Source organism: Arachis hypogaea, chromosome 13 (genome assembly GCF_003086295.3).
Source record: "Arachis hypogaea cultivar Tifrunner chromosome 13, arahy.Tifrunner.gnm2.J5K5, whole genome shotgun sequence".
Classification (NCBI taxonomy): Eukaryota; Viridiplantae; Streptophyta; class Magnoliopsida; order Fabales; family Fabaceae; genus Arachis; species Arachis hypogaea.
The window spans coordinates 76,465,884-76,481,849 of NC_092048.1; positions in this window are offsets into that span (position 1 = coordinate 76,465,884).

The window sequence follows — 15,966 nt, forward strand, 5'->3', positions numbered from 1 at the left end:
CGTTCTTTAAATGAAGCTATCCCCAGGAGGACACTTAAAGGCGAGCCGTAATGGCCGCATCTTCGGCAGGTTCTTCCGGTTTTTTTTCTTTTTCTTTTTTTTATACGTTGTACTGAACTTCGTTCTTTAAATGACGCTATCCCGAGGAGGACACCTAAAGGCGAGCCATAATGGCCTCATCTTCGGCAGGCTCCTTCATTTTTTTTCGGTTTTTTTCCATTTTTTTTCCATTGTACTGACCCTCGTTCTTCAAATGACGCTATCCCGAGGAGGACACCTAAACGCGAGCCGTAATGGCCCCGTCTTTGGCAGGCTCCTCCGGTTTTTTTTTTCCATTTTTTTTGTTTTTTTTTTTTACATTGTGCTGACCCTCGTTCTTTTAATGACGGTATCCCGAGGAGGACACCTAAACGCGAGCCGTAATGGCCCTATCTTCGACAGGCTCCTCCGATTCTTTTTTACATTGTGTTGACCCTCGTTTTTTAAATGACGCTATCCGGAGTAGGACACTTAAAGGCGAGCCGTAATGGCCTCATCTTCGGCAGGCTCCTCCGTTTTTTTTTCGGTTTTTTTCATTTTTTTTGTTTTACGTTGTGCTGACCCTCGTTCTTTTAATGACGCTATCCATAGGACGACAATTAAAGGCGATCCGTAATGGCCACATCTTCGGCAGGTTCTTTCGGTTTTTTTTTTTTACGTTGTGTTGACCCTCGTTCTTTAAATGACGGTATCCGGAGGAGGACACCTAAACGCGAGCCGTAATGGCTCCATCTTCGGTAGGCTCCTCCGATTTTTTTTTTTACATTGTGCTGACCCTCGTTCTTTAAATGATGCTATCCGGAATATGATACTTAAAGGCGAGCCGTAATGGCCGCATCTTCGACAGTTCTTTCGGTTTTTTTTTTTTTTTACGTTGTGCTGACCCTCGTTCTTTAAATGATGCTATCCCGAGGAGGACACCTAAACGCGAGCCGTAATGGCCCCATCTTCGGCAGGATCCTCCAATTTTTTTTTTCAAGATTTTTTCCATTTTTTTTTGTTTTACGTTGTGCTGATCCTCGTTCTTTAAATGACGCTATCCCGAGGAGGACACTTAAAGGCGAGCCGTAATGGCCGCATCTTCGGCAGGTTCTTTCGGTTTTTTTTTTACGTTGTGCTGATCCTCGTTCTTTAAATGACGCTATCCCGAGGAGGAAACCTAAACGCGAGTCGTAATGGCCCCATCTTCGGCAGGCTCCTCCGATTTTTTTTTTACATCGTGCTGACCCTCGTTCTTTAAATGACGCTATCCCGAGTACGACACTTAAAGGCGAGCCGTAATGGCCTCATCTTCGGCAGGCTCCTCCATTTTTTTTTTCTGATTTTTTTCCTTTTTTTTACGTTGTGCTGACCCTCGTTCTTTAAATGACGCTATCCTGAGGAGGACAACTAAAGGCGAGCCGTAATGGCCTCATCTTCGGCAGGCTCCTCCGTTTTTTTTTAGGTTGTGCTGACCATTGTTCTTTAAGAGACGCTATCCCGAGGAGGACACCTAAATGGGAGCTGTAATGGCCTCATCTTCGGCAGGCTCCTCTATTTTTTTTTTCTGTTTTTTTTTAAGTTGTGCTGACCCTCGTTCTTTAAATGACGTTATCCCCAGGAGGACACTTAATGGCGAGCCGTAATGGCCGCATCTTCGACAGGTTCTTCCTAATTTTTTTCTTTTTCTTTTTTTTATACGTTGTACTGAACCTCGTTCTTTAAATGACGCTATCCCGAGGAGGACACCTAAAGGCGAGCCATAATGGCCTCATCTTCGGCAGGCTCCTTCATTTTTTTCGGTTTTTTTCCATTTTTTTCCATTGTGCTGACCCTCGTCCTTCAAATGACGCTATCCCAAGGAGGACACCTAAACGCGAGCCGTAATGGCCCATCTTCGGCAGGCTCCTCCGATTTTTTTTTTTACCTTGTGCTGACCCTCGTTCTTTAAATGACGCTCTCCGGAGTAGGACACTTAAAGGCGAGCCGTAATGGCCTTATCTTCGGCAGGCTCCTCCGTTTTTTTTTCCGGTTTTTTTCGTTTTTTTTGTTTTACGTTGTGCTGACCCTCGTTCTTTTAATGACGCTATCCCGAGGAGGAGAGTTAAAGGCGAGCCGTAGTGGCCGCATCTTCGGCAGGTTCTTTAAATGACGCTATCCCGAGGAGGACACCTAAACGCGAGCCGTAATGGCCCCATCTGCGGCAGGCTCCTCCGATTTTTCTTTACATTGTGCTGACCCTCGTTCTTTAAGAGACGCTATCCCGAGGAGGACACCTAAAGGCGAGCCGTAATGGCCGCATCTTTGGCAGGCTCCTCCGGTTTTTTTTCCATTTTTTTTATGTTGTGCTGACCCTCGTTCTTTAATGACGCTATCCCGAGGAGGACACCTAAAGGCGAGCCGTAATGGCCTCATCTTCGGTAGGCTCCTCCGTTTTTTTTTTCGGTTTTTTCCATTTTTTTTACATTGTGCTGACCCTAGTTCTTTAAATGATGCTATCCCGAGGAGGACACCTAAACGCGAGCCGTAATGGCCTCATCTTCGGCAGGCTCCTCCGTTTTTTTTTTTTCCTTTTTTTTTACGTTGTGCTGACCCTCGTTCTTTAAATGACGCTATCCCGAGGAGAACAGCTAAATGCGAGCCGTAATGGCCGCATCTTCGGCAGGTTCCTTCGGTTTTTTTTTACGTTGTGCTGTCCCTCGTTCTTTAAATGATGCTATCCTTAGAATGACACCTAAACGCGAGCCGTAATGGCCTCAACTTCGGCAGGCTCCTCTATTTTTTTTCCTGTTTTTTTTAAGTTGTGCTGACCCTCGTTCTTTAAATGACGCTATCCCTAGGAGGTCACTTAAAGGCGAGCCGTAATGGCCGCATCTTCGGCAGGTTCTTCCGGTTTTTTTCTTTTTCTTTTTTTTTATACGTTGTGCTGAACCTCGTTCTTTAAATAACGCTAAACCGAGGAGGACACCTAAAGGCGGGCCGTAACGGCCTCATCTTCGGCAGGCTCCTTCGTTTTTTTTTTTCGGTTTTTTTCCATTTTTTTTCCATTGTGCTGACCCTCGTTCTTTAAATGACGCTATACCGAGGAGGACACCTAAACGCGAGCCGTAATGGCGCCATCCTTGGCAGGCTCCTCCGGTTTTTTTTTTCCATTTTTTTTGTTTTTTTTTTACGTTGTGCTGACCCTCGTTCTTTAAATGACGGTATCCCGAGGAGGACACCTAAACGCGAGCCGTAATGGCCCCATTATTTGGTAGGCTCCTTCGATTTTTTTTTTTTACATTGTGCTGACCCTCGTTCTTTAAATGACGCTATCCGGAGTAGGACACTTAAAGGCGAGCCGTAATGGCCGCATCTTCGACAGTTACTTCGGTTTTTTTTTTTTTTTACGTTGTGCTGACCCTCGTTCTTTAAATGATGCTATCCGGGGAGGACACCTAAACGCGAGCCGTAATGGCCTCATCTTCGGCAGGCTCTTCCGTTTTTTTTTAGGTTGTGCTGACCATTGTTCTTTAAGAGACGCTATCCTGAGGAGGACACCTAAAGGCGAGCCGTAATGGCCTCATCTTCGGCTGGCTCCTCCATTTTTTTTTCCAGTTTTTTTCCATTTTTTTTTGTTTTACGTTGTGCTGATCCTCGTTCTTTAAAAGACGCTATCCCGAGGAGGACACTTAAAGGCGAGCCGTAATGGCCGCATCTTCGGCAGGTTCTTTCGGTTTTTTTTTTTACGTTGTGCTGATCCTCGTTCTTTAAATGACGCTATCCCGAGGAGGAAACCTAAACGCGAGTCGTAATGGCCCCATCTTCGGCAGGCTCCTCCGATTTTTTTTTTACATCGTGCTGACCCTCGTTCTTTAAATGACGCTATCCCGAGTACGACACTTAAAGGCGAGCCGTAATGGCCTCATCTTCGGCAGGCTCCTCCATTTTTTTTTTCTGATTTTTTCCTTTTTTTTTACGTTGTGCTGACCCTCGTTCTTTAAATGACGCTATCCTGAGGAGGACAACTAAAGGCGAGCCGTAATGGCCTCATCTTCGGCAGGCTCCTCCGTTTTTTTTTAGGTTGTGCTGACCATTGTTCTTTAAGAGACGCTATCCCGAGGAGGACACCTAAATGGGAGCTGTAATGGCCTCATCTTCGGCGGGCTCCTCTATTTTTTTCTGTTTTTTTTAAGTTGTGCTGACCCTCGTTCTTTAAATGACGCTATGCCCAGGAGGACACTTAATGGCGAGCCGTAATGGCCGCATCTTCGACAGGTTCTTCCGGATTTTTTTTCTTTTTCTTTTTTTTTATACGTTGTACTGAACCTCGTTCTTTAAATGACGCTATCCCGAGGAGGACACCTAAAGGCGAGCCATAATGGCCTCATCTTCGGCAGGCTCCTTCATTTTTTTCGGTTTTTTTCCTTTTTTTCCATTGTGCTGACCCTCGTTCTTCAAATGACGCTATCCCAAGGAGGACACCTAAACGCGAGCCGTAATGGCCCATCTTTGGCAGGCTCCTCCGGTTTTTTTTTTCCATTTTTTTTTTTTTTTTTACGTTGTGCTGACCTCGTTCTTTAAATGACGTATCCGAGGAGACACCTAAAGCGGCCGTAAGGCCTCATTCGGCAGGCTCCTCTTTTTTTTTTTTTTTTTTTAATTGTGCTGACCCTCGTTCTTTAAATGACGCTATCCAGGAGGCACTTAAAGCGAGCCGTAATGGCGCATCTTGGCAGGTCTCCGTTTTTTTTTTTTTTTTTTTTTTTACGTTGTGCTGACCTCGTTCTTTAAATACGCTATCCGAGGAGACACCTAAAGCGGCCGTAATGGCTCATCTTCGAGGCTCCTTCGTTTTTTTTTTTTTTTTTTTTTTTTGTGCTGACTTTTTTACGTGTGCTGTTTATCCTTCGTGCTTAAGCGACCTATCGCTTTGACATTTTGGTTTTTTTTTTTTTTACGTTGTGCTGACCTCGTTCTTTAAATGACTATCCCGGGAGGACACCTAAACGCGAGCCGTAATGGCCTCATCTTCGGCTTTCGTTTTTTTAGTTGTGCTGACCATTGTTCTTTAAGACGCTATCCGAGGAGGACACTAAAGGCGAGCCGTATGGCCTCATCTTCGGGTTCTTTTTCCAGTTTTTTTCTTTTTTTTTGTTTTACGTTGTGCTGATCCTCGTTCTTTAAAGACGCTATCCCGAGGAGGACACTTAAAGGCGAGCCGTAATGGCCGCATCTTCGCAGGTTCTTTCGTTTTTTTTTTTACGTTGTGCTGATCCTCGTTCTTTAAATGACGCTATCCCGAGGAGGAACCTAAACGCGAGTCGTAATGGCCCCATCTTCGGCAGGCTCCTCCGATTTTTTTTTTTACATTGTGCTGACCCTCGTTCTTTAAATGACGCTATCCCGAGTACGACACTTAAAGGCGAGCCGTAATGGCCTCATCTTCGGCAGGCTCCTCATTTTTTTTTTCTGATTTTTTTCCTTTTTTTTTACGTTGTGCTGACCCTCGTTCTTTAAATGACGCTATCCGAGGAGGACACTAAAGGCGAGCCGTAATGGCCTCATCTTCGCAGGCTCCTCCGTTTTTTTTTAGGTTGTCTGACCATTGTTCTTTAAGGACGCTATCCCGAGGAGGACACCTAAATGGGAGCTGTAATGGCCTCATCTTCGGCAGGCTCCTCTATTTTTTTCTGTTTTTTTTAAGTTGTGCTGACCCTCGTTCTTTAAATGACGCTATGCCCAGGAGGACACTTAATGGCGAGCCGTAATGGCCGCATCTTCGACAGGTTCTTCCGGATTTTTTTCTTTTTCTTTTTTTTTATACGTTGTACTGAACCTCGTTCTTTAAATGACGCTATCCCGAGGAGGACACCTAAAGGCGAGCCATAATGGCCTCATCTTCGGCAGGCTCCTTCATTTTTTTTCGGTTTTTTTCCATTTTTTTTCCATTGTGCTGACCCTCGTTCTTCAAATGACGCTATCCCAAGGAGGACACCTAAACGCGAGCCGTAATGGCCCCATCTTTGGCAGGCTCCTCCGGTTTTTTTTTCCATTTTTTTTGTTTTTTTTTTACGTTGTGCTGACCCTCGTTCTTTAAATGACGGTATCCCGAGGAGGACACCTAAACGCGAGCCGTAATGGCCCCATCTTCGGCAGGCTCCTCCGATTTTTTTTTTTACAACGTGCTGACCCTCGTTCTTTAAATGACGCTATCCGGAGTAGGACACTTAAAGGCGAGCCGTAATGGCCTCATCTTCGGCAGGCTCCTCCATTTTTTTTTTCCGGTTTTTTTTGTTTTTTTTTGTTTTACGTTGTGCTGACCCTCGTTCTTTTAATGACGCTATCCCGAGGAGGAGAGTTAAAGGCGAGCCGTAGTGGCCGCATCTTCGGCATGTTCTTTAAATGACGCTATCCTGAGGAGGACACCTAAACGCGAGCCGTAATGACCCCATCTGCGGCAGGCTCCTCCGATTTTTTTTTACATTGTGCTGACCCTCGTTCTTTAAGAGACGCTATCCCGAGGAGGACACCTAAAGGCGAGCCGTAATGGCCGCATCTTTGGCAGGCTCCTCCGGTTTTTTTTCCATTTTTTTTCCATTGTGCTGACCCTCGTTCTTTAAATGACACTATACCGAGGAGGACACCTAAACGCGAGCCGTAATGGCCCCATCTTTCGCAGGCTCCTCCGGTTTTTTTTTCCATTTTTTTTGTTTTTTTTTTTTACGTTGTGTTGACCCTCGTTCTTTAAATGACGGTATCCGGAGGAGGACACCTAAACGCGAGCCGTAATGGCCCCATCTTCGGTAGGCTCCTCCGATTTTTTTTTTTTACATTGTGCTGACCCTCGTTCTTTAAATGATGCTATCCGGAATATGATACTTAAAGGCGAGCCGTAATGGCCGCATCTTCGACAGTTCTTTCGGTTTTTTTTTTTACGTCGTGCTGACCCTCGTTCTTTAAATGATGCTATCCCGAGGAGGACACCTAAACGCGAGCCGTAATGGCCCCATCTTCGGCAGGATCCTCCGATTTTTTTTTTCAAGATTTTTTCCATTTTTTTTTGTTTTACGTTGTGCTGATCCTCGTTCTTTAAATGACGCTATCTGGAGAAGGACACTTAAAGGCGAGCCGTAATGGCCGCATCTTCGGCAGGTTCTTTCGGTTTTTTTTTTACGTTGTGCTGACCCTCGTTCTTTAAATGACGCTATCCCGAGGAGGACACCTAAACGCGAGTCGTAATGGCCCCATCTTCGGCAGGCTCCTCCGATTTTTTTTTACATCGTGCTGACCCTCGTTCTTTAAATGACGCTATCCCGAGTACGACACTTAAAGGCGAGCCGTAATGGCCTCATCTTCGGCAGGCTCCTCCATTTTTTTTCTGATTTTTTTCCTTTTTGTTTACGTTGTGCTGACCCTCGTTCTTTAAATGACGCTATCCTGAGGAGGACAACTAAAGGCGAGCCGTAATGGCTCATCTTCGGCAGGCTCCTCCGTTTTTTTTTAGGTTGTGCTGACCATTGTTCTTTAAGAGACGCTATCCCGAGGAGGACACCTAAATGGGAGCTGTAATGGCCTCATCTTCGGCAGGCTCCTCTATTTTTTTTTAAGTTGTGCTGACCCTCGTTCTTTAAATGACGTTATCCCCAGGAGGACACTTAATGGCGAGCCGTAATGGCCGCATCTTCGACAGGTTCTTCCTAATTTTTTTCTTTTTCTTTTTTTTATACGTTGTACTGAACCTCGTTCTTTAAATGACGCTATCCCGAGGAGGACACCTAAAGGCGAGCCATAAAGGCCTCATCTTCGGCAGGCTCCTTCATTTTTTTCGGTTTTTTTTCCATTTTTTTCCATTGTGCTGACCCTCGTCCTTCAAATGACGCTATCCCAAGGAGGACACCTAAACGCGAGCCGTAATGGCCCCATCTTCTGCAGGCTCCTCCGATTTTTTTTTTTACCTTGTGCTGACCCTCGTTCTTTAAATGACGCTATCCGGAGTAGGACACTTAAAGGCGAGCCGTAATGGCCTCATCTTCGGCAGGCTCCTCCGTTTTTTTTCCGGTTTTTTTCGTTTTTTTTTGTTTTACGTTGTGCTGACCCTCGTTCTTTTAATGACGCTATCCCGAGGAGGAGAGTTAAAGGCGAGCCGTAGTGGCCGCATCTTCGGCAGGTTCTTTAAATGACGCTATCCGAGGAGGACACCTAAACGCGAGCCGTAATGGCCCCATCTGCGGCAGGCTCCTCCGATTTTTCTTTACATTGTGCTGACCCTCGTTCTTTAAGAGACGCTATCCCGAGGAGGACACCTAAACGCGAGCCGTAATGGCCGCATCTTTGGCAGGCTCCTTCAGTTTTTTTTTTCCATTTCTTTTTACGTTGTGCTGACCCTCGTTCTTTAAATGACGCTATCCCGAGGAGGACACCTAAAGGCGAGCCGTAATGGCCTCATCTTCGGCAGGCTCCTCCGTTTTTTTTTTCCGGTTTTTTTCGCTTTTTTTTACGTTGTGCTGACCCTCGTTCTTTAAATGACGCTAGCCCGAGGAGGACACTTAAAGGCGAGCCGTAATGGCTGCATCTTCGGCAGGTTCTTTCGGTTTTTTTTTTTACGTTGTGCTGACCCTCGTTCTTTAAATGACGCTATCCCGAGGAAAACACCTAAACGCGAGTCGTAATGGCCCCATCTTCGGCAAGCTCCTCCGATTTTTTTTTTACATCGTGCTGACCCTCGTTCTTTAAATGACGCTATCCGAGTAGGACACGTAAAGGCGAGCCGTAATGGCCTCATCTTCGGCAGGCTGCTCCGTTTTTTTTTTCTGATTTTTTTCCTTTTTTTTTACGTTGTGCTGACCCTCGTTCTTTAAATGACGCTATCCTGAGGAAGACACCTAAAGGCGAGCTGTAATGGCCTCATCTTCGGCAGGCTCCTCCGGTTTCTTTTTTCCGTTGTGCTGACCATTGTTCTTTAAGAGACGCTATTCCGAGGAGGACACCTAAACGCGAGCCGTAATGGCCTCAACTTCGGCAGGCACCTCTATTTTTTTTTCTATTTTTTTAAGTTGTGCTGACCCTCGTTCTTTAAATAACGCTATCCCGAGGAGGACACCTAAAGGCGGGTCGTAACGGCCTCATCTTCGGCAGGCTCCTTCGTTTTTTTTTTCAGTTTTTTTCCATTTTTTTTCCATTGTGCTGACCCTCATTCTTTAAATGACGCTATACCGAGGAGGACACCTAAACGCGAGCCGTAATGGCCCCATCTTTGGCAGGCTCCTCCGGTTTTTTTTCCATTTTTTTTGTTTTTATTTTTTACGTTGTGTTGACCCTCGTTCTTTAAATGACGGTATCCCGAGGAGGACACCTAAACGCGAGCCGTAATGGCCCCATCTTCGGTAGGCTCCTCCGATTTTTTTTTTTACATTGTGCTGACCCTCGTTCTTTAAATGATGCTATCCGGTGTATGATACTTAAAGGCGAGCCGTAATGGCCGCATCTTCGACAGTTCTTTCGGTTTTTTTTTTTTTTACGTTGTGCTGACCCTCGTTCTTTAAATGACGGTATCCCGAGGAGGACACCTAAACGCGAGCCGTAATGTCCCCATTATTTGGTAGGCTCCTTCGATTTTTTTTTTTTACATTGTGCTGACCCTCGTTCTTTAAATGACGCTATCCGGAGTAGGACACTTAAAGGCGAGCCGTAATGGCCGCATCTTCGACAGTTCCTTCGGTTTTTTTTTTTTTTACGTTGTGCTGACCCTCGTTCTTTAAATGATGCTATCCCGGGGAGGACACCTAAACGCGAGCCGTAATGGCCTCATCTTCGGCAGGCTCTTCCGTTTTTTTTTAGGTTGTGCTGACCATTGTTCTTTAAGAGACGCTATCCTGAGGAGGACACCTAAAGGCGAGCCGTAATGGCCTCATCTTCGGCTGGCTCCTCCATTTTTTTTTCCAGTTTTTTTCCATTTTTTTTTGTTTTACGTTGTGCTGATCCTCGTTCTTTAAAAGACGCTATCCCGAGGAGGACACTTAAAGGCGAGCCGTAATGGCCGCATCTTCGGCAGGTTCTTTCGGTTTTTTTTTTTTACGTTGTGCTGATCCTCGTTCTTTAAATGACGCTATCCCGAGGAGGAAACCTAAACGCGAGTCGTAATGGCCCCATCTTCGGCAGGCTCCTCCGATTTTTTTTTTACATCGTGCTGACCCTCGTTCTTTAAATGACGCTATCCCGAGTACGACACTTAAAGGCGAGCCGTAATGGCCTCATCTTCGGCAGGCTCCTCCATTTTTTTTTTCTGATTTTTTTCCTTTTTTTTTACGTTGTGCTGACCCTCGTTCTTTAAATGACGCTATCCTGAGGAGGACAACTAAAGGCGAGCCGTAATGGCCTCATCTTCGGCAGGCTCCTCCGTTTTTTTTTAGGTTGTGCTGACCATTGTTCTTTAAGAGACGCTATCCCGAGGAGGACACCTAAATGGGAGCTGTAATGGCCTCATCTTCGGCAGGCTCCTCTATTTTTTCTGTTTTTTTTAAGTTGTGCTGACCCTCGTTCTTTAAATGACGCTATGCCCAGGAGGACACTTAATGGCGAGCCGTAATGGCCGCATCTTCGACAGGTTCTTCCGGATTTTTTTCTTTTTCTTTTTTTTTATACGTTGTACTGAACCTCGTTCTTTAAATGACGCTATCCCGAGGAGGACACCTAAAGGCGAGCCATAATGGCCTCATCTTCGGCAGGCTCCTTCATTTTTTTCGGTTTTTTTCCATTTTTTTCCATTGTGCTGACCCTCGTTCTTCAAATGACGCTATCCCAAGGAGGACACCTAAACGCGAGCCGTAATGGCCCCATCTTTGGCAGGCTCCTCCGGTTTTTTTTCCATTTTTTTTGTTTTTTTTTTACGTTGTGCTGACCCTCGTTCTTTAAATGACGGTATCCCGAGGAGGACACCTAAACGCGAGCCGTAATGGCCCCATCTTCGGCAGGCTCCTCCGATTTTTTTTTTTACATCGTGCTGACCCTCGTTCTTTAAATGACGCTATCCGGAGTAGGACACTTAAAGGCGAGCCGTAATGGCCTCATCTTCGGCAGGCTCCTCCATTTTTTTTTTCCGGTTTTTTTTGTTTTTTTTTGTTTTACGTTGTGCTGACCCTCGTTCTTTTAATGACGCTATCCCGAGGAGGAGAGTTAAAGGCGAGCCGTAGTGGCCGCATCTTCGGCATGTTCTTTAAATGACGCTATCCTGAGGAGGACACCTAAACGCGAGCCGTAATGACCCCATCTGCGGCAGGCTCCTCCGATTTTTTTTTACATTGTGCTGACCCTCGTTCTTTAAGAGACGCTATCCCGAGGAGGACACCTAAAGGCGAGCCGTAATGGCCGCATCTTTGGCAGGCTCCTCCGGTTTTTTTTCCATTTTTTTTCCATTGTGCTGACCCTCGTTCTTTAAATGACGCTATACCGAGGAGGACACCTAAACGCGAGCCGTAATGGCCCCATCTTTCGCAGGCTCCTCCGGTTTTTTTTTCCATTTTTTTTGTTTTTTTTTTTACGTTGTGTTGACCCTCGTTCTTTAAATGACGGTATCCGGAGGAGGACACCTAAACGCGAGCCGTAATGGCCCCATCTTCGGTAGGCTCCTCCGATTTTTTTTTTTTACATTGTGCTGACCCTCGTTCTTTAAATGATGCTATCCGGAATATGATACTTAAAGGCGAGCCGTAATGGCCGCATCTTCGACAGTTCTTTCGGTTTTTTTTTTTTTTACGTCGTGCTGACCCTCGTTCTTTAAATGATGCTATCCCGAGGAGGACACCTAAACGCGAGCCGTAATGGCCCCATCTTCGGCAGGATCCTCCGATTTTTTTTTTCAAGATTTTTTCCATTTTTTTTTGTTTTACGTTGTGCTGATCCTCGTTCTTTAAATGACGCTATCTGGAGAAGGACACTTAAAGGCGAGCCGTAATGGCCGCATCTTCGGCAGGTTCTTTCGGTTTTTTTTTTACGTTGTGCTGACCCTCGTTCTTTAAATGACGCTATCCCGAGGAGGACACCTAAACGCGAGTCGTAATGGCCCCATCTTCGGCAGGCTCCTCCGATTTTTTTTTACATCGTGCTGACCCTCGTTCTTTAAATGACGCTATCCCGAGTACGACACTTAAAGGCGAGCCGTAATGGCCTCATCTTCGGCAGGCTCCTCCATTTTTTTTCTGATTTTTTTCCTTTTTGTTTACGTTGTGCTGACCCTCGTTCTTTAAATGACGCTATCCTGAGGAGGACAACTAAAGGCGAGCCGTAATGGCCTCATCTTCGGCAGGCTCCTCCGTTTTTTTTTAGGTTGTGCTGACCATTGTTCTTTAAGAGACGCTATCCCGAGGAGGACACCTAAATGGGAGCTGTAATGGCCTCATCTTCGGCAGGCTCCTCTATTTTTTTTTAAGTTGTGCTGACCCTCGTTCTTTAAATGACGTTATCCCCAGGAGGACACTTAATGGCGAGCCGTAATGGCCGCATCTTCGACAGGTTCTTCCTAATTTTTTTCTTTTTCTTTTTTTTATACGTTGTACTGAACCTCGTTCTTTAAATGACGCTATCCCGAGGAGGACACCTAAAGGCGAGCCATAATGGCCTCATCTTCGGCAGGCTCCTTCATTTTTTTCGGTTTTTTTCCATTTTTTTCCATTGTGCTGACCCTCGTCCTTCAAATGACGCTATCCCAAGGAGGACACCTAAACGCGAGCCGTAATGGCCCCATCTTCTGCAGGCTCCTCCGATTTTTTTTTTACCTTGTGCTGACCCTCGTTCTTTAAATGACGCTATCCGGAGTAGGACACTTAAAGGCGAGCCGTAATGGCCTCATCTTCGGCAGGCTCCTCCATTTTTTTTCCGGTTTTTTTCGTTTTTTTTTGTTTTACGTTGTGCTGACCCTCGTTCTTTTAATGACGCTATCCCGAGGAGGAGAGTTAAAGGCGAGCCGTAGTGGCCGCATCTTCGGCAGGTTCTTTAAATGACGCTATCCCGAGGAGGACACCTAAACGCGAGCCGTAATGGCCCCATCTGCGGCAGGCTCCTCCGATTTTTCTTTACATTGTGCTGACCCTCGTTCTTTAAGAGACGCTATCCCGAGGAGGACACCTAAACGCGAGCCGTAATGGCCGCATCTTTGGCAGGCTCCTTCAGTTTTTTTTTCCATTTCTTTTTACGTTGTGCTGACCCTCGTTCTTTAAATGACGCTATCCCGAGGAGGACACCTAAAGGCGAGCCGTAATGGCCTCATCTTCGGCAGGCTCCTCCGTTTTTTTTTTCCGGTTTTTTTCGCTTTTTTTTACGTTGTGCTGACCCTCGTTCTTTAAATGACGCTAGCCCGAGGAGGACACTTAAAGGCGAGCCGTAATGGCTGCATCTTCGGCAGGTTCTTTCGGTTTTTTTTTTTACGTTGTGCTGACCCTCGTTCTTTAAATGACGCTATCCCGAGGAAAACACCTAAACGCGAGTCGTAATGGCCCCATCTTCGGCAAGCTCCTCCGATTTTTTTTTTACATCGTGCTGACCCTCGTTCTTTAAATGACGCTATCCCGAGTAGGACACGTAAAGGCGAGCCGTAATGGCCTCATCTTCGGCAGGCTGCTCCGTTTTTTTTTCTGATTTTTTTCCTTTTTTTTTACGTTGTGCTGACCCTCGTTCTTTAAATGACGCTATCCTGAGGAAGACACCTAAAGGCGAGCTGTAATGGCCTCATCTTCGGCAGGCTCCTCCGGTTTCTTTTTTCCGTTGTGCTGACCATTGTTCTTTAAGAGACGCTATTCCGAGGAGGACACCTAAACGCGAGCCGTAATGGCCTCAACTTCGGCAGGCACCTCTATTTTTTTTTCTATTTTTTTTAAGTTGTGCTGACCCTCGTTCTTTAAATAACGCTATCCCGAGGAGGACACCTAAAGGCGGGTCGTAACGGCCTCATCTTCGGCAGGCTCCTTCGTTTTTTTTTTCAGTTTTTTTCCATTTTTTTTCCATTGTGCTGACCCTCATTCTTTAAATGACGCTATACCGAGGAGGACACCTAAACGCGAGCCGTAATGGCCCCATCTTTGGCAGGCTCCTCCGGTTTTTTTTTCCATTTTTTTTGTTTTTATTTTTTACGTTGTGTTGACCCTCGTTCTTTAAATGACGGTATCCCGAGGAGGACACCTAAACGCGAGCCGTAATGGCCCCATCTTCGGTAGGCTCCTCCGATTTTTTTTTTTACATTGTGCTGACCCTCGTTCTTTAAATGATGCTATCCGGTGTATGATACTTAAAGGCGAGCCGTAATGGCCGCATCTTCGACAGTTCTTTTGGTTTTTTTTTTTTTTACGTTGTGCTGACCCTCGTTCTTTAAATGATGCTATCCCGAGGAGGACACCTAAACGCGAGCCGTAATGGCCGCATCTTTGGCAGGCTCCTTCAGTTTTTTTTTCCATTTTTTTTTACGTTGTGCTGACCCTCGTTCTTTAAATGACGCTATCTCGAGGAGGACACCTAAAGGTGAGCCGTAATGGCCTCATCTTCGGCAGGCTCCTCCGTTTTTTTTTTCGGTTTTTTTCGGTTTTTTTTTACGTTGTGCTGACCCTCGTTCTTTAAATGAAGCTATCCCGAGGAGGACACCTAAATGCGAGCCGTAATGGTCGCATCTTCGGCAGGTTCCTTCGGTTTTTTTTTACGTTGTGCTGACCCTCGATCTTTAAATGACGCTATCCCGAGGATGACACCTAAACGCGAGCCGTAATGGGCTCATCTTCGGCAGGTTCCTCTATTTTTTTCCAGTTTTTTTCCGTTTTTTTTTCATTGTGTTGACCCTCGTTCTTTAAATGAAGCTATCCCCAGGAGGACACTTAAAGGCGAGCCATAATGGCCGCATCTTCGGCAGGTTCTTCCGGTTATTTTTCTTTTTCTTTTTTTTATACGTTGTACTGAACTTCGTTCTTTAAATGACGCTATCTCGAGGAGGACACCTAGGACACCTAAAGGCGAGCCGTAATGGTCTCATCTTTGGCAGGCTCCTTCATTTTTTTTTTCGGTTTTATTCCATTTTTTTTCCATTGTGCTGACCCTCGTTCTTTAAATGACGCTATCCCGAGGAGAACACCTGAACGCGAGCCGTAATGGCCCCATCTTTTGCAGGCTCCTCCGGTATTTTTCCGTTTTTTTTTTTTTACATTGTGCTGACCCTCATTCTTTAAATGACGGTATCCCGACGAGGACACCTAAACGCGAGCCGTAATGTCCCCATCTTCGGCAGGCTCCTCCGATTTTTTTTTTACATTGTGCTGACCCTCGTTCTTTAAATGACGTTATCCGGAGTAGGACACTTAAAGGCGAGCCGTGATGGCCTCATCTTCGGCAGGCTCCTCCATTTTTTTTCCGGTTTTTTTCCATTTTTTTCGGTTTACATTGTGCTGACCTTCGTTCTTTAAATGACGCTATCCCGAAGAGGACACTTAAAGGCGAGCCGTAATGGCCGCATCTTCGGCAGGTTCTTTCGGTTTTTTTTTTTTTTTTACGTTGTGCTGACCCTCGTTCTTTAAATGACGCTATCCCGAGAAGGACATCTAAACGTGAGCCGTAATGGCCCCATTTTCGGCAGGCTCCTCCGATTTTTTTTTTTACATTGTGCTGACCCTCGTTCTTTAAATGACGCTTTCCCGAGTAGGACACTTAAAGGCAAGCCGTAATTGCCTCATCTTCGACAGGCTCCTCCATTTTTTTCCCGGTTTTTTTTCTTTTTTTGTTTTTTACGTTGTGCTGACCCTCGTTCTTTAAATGACGTTATCCTGAGAAGGACACCTAAAGGAGAGCCGTAATGGCCTCATCTTCAGCAGGCTCCTCCGGTTTTTTTTTTTACGTTGTGCTGACCATTGTTCTTTAAGAGACGCTATCCCGAGGAGGACACCTAAATGCGAGCCGTAATGGCTTCATCTTCGGCAGGCTCCTCTGTTTTTTTTCTGT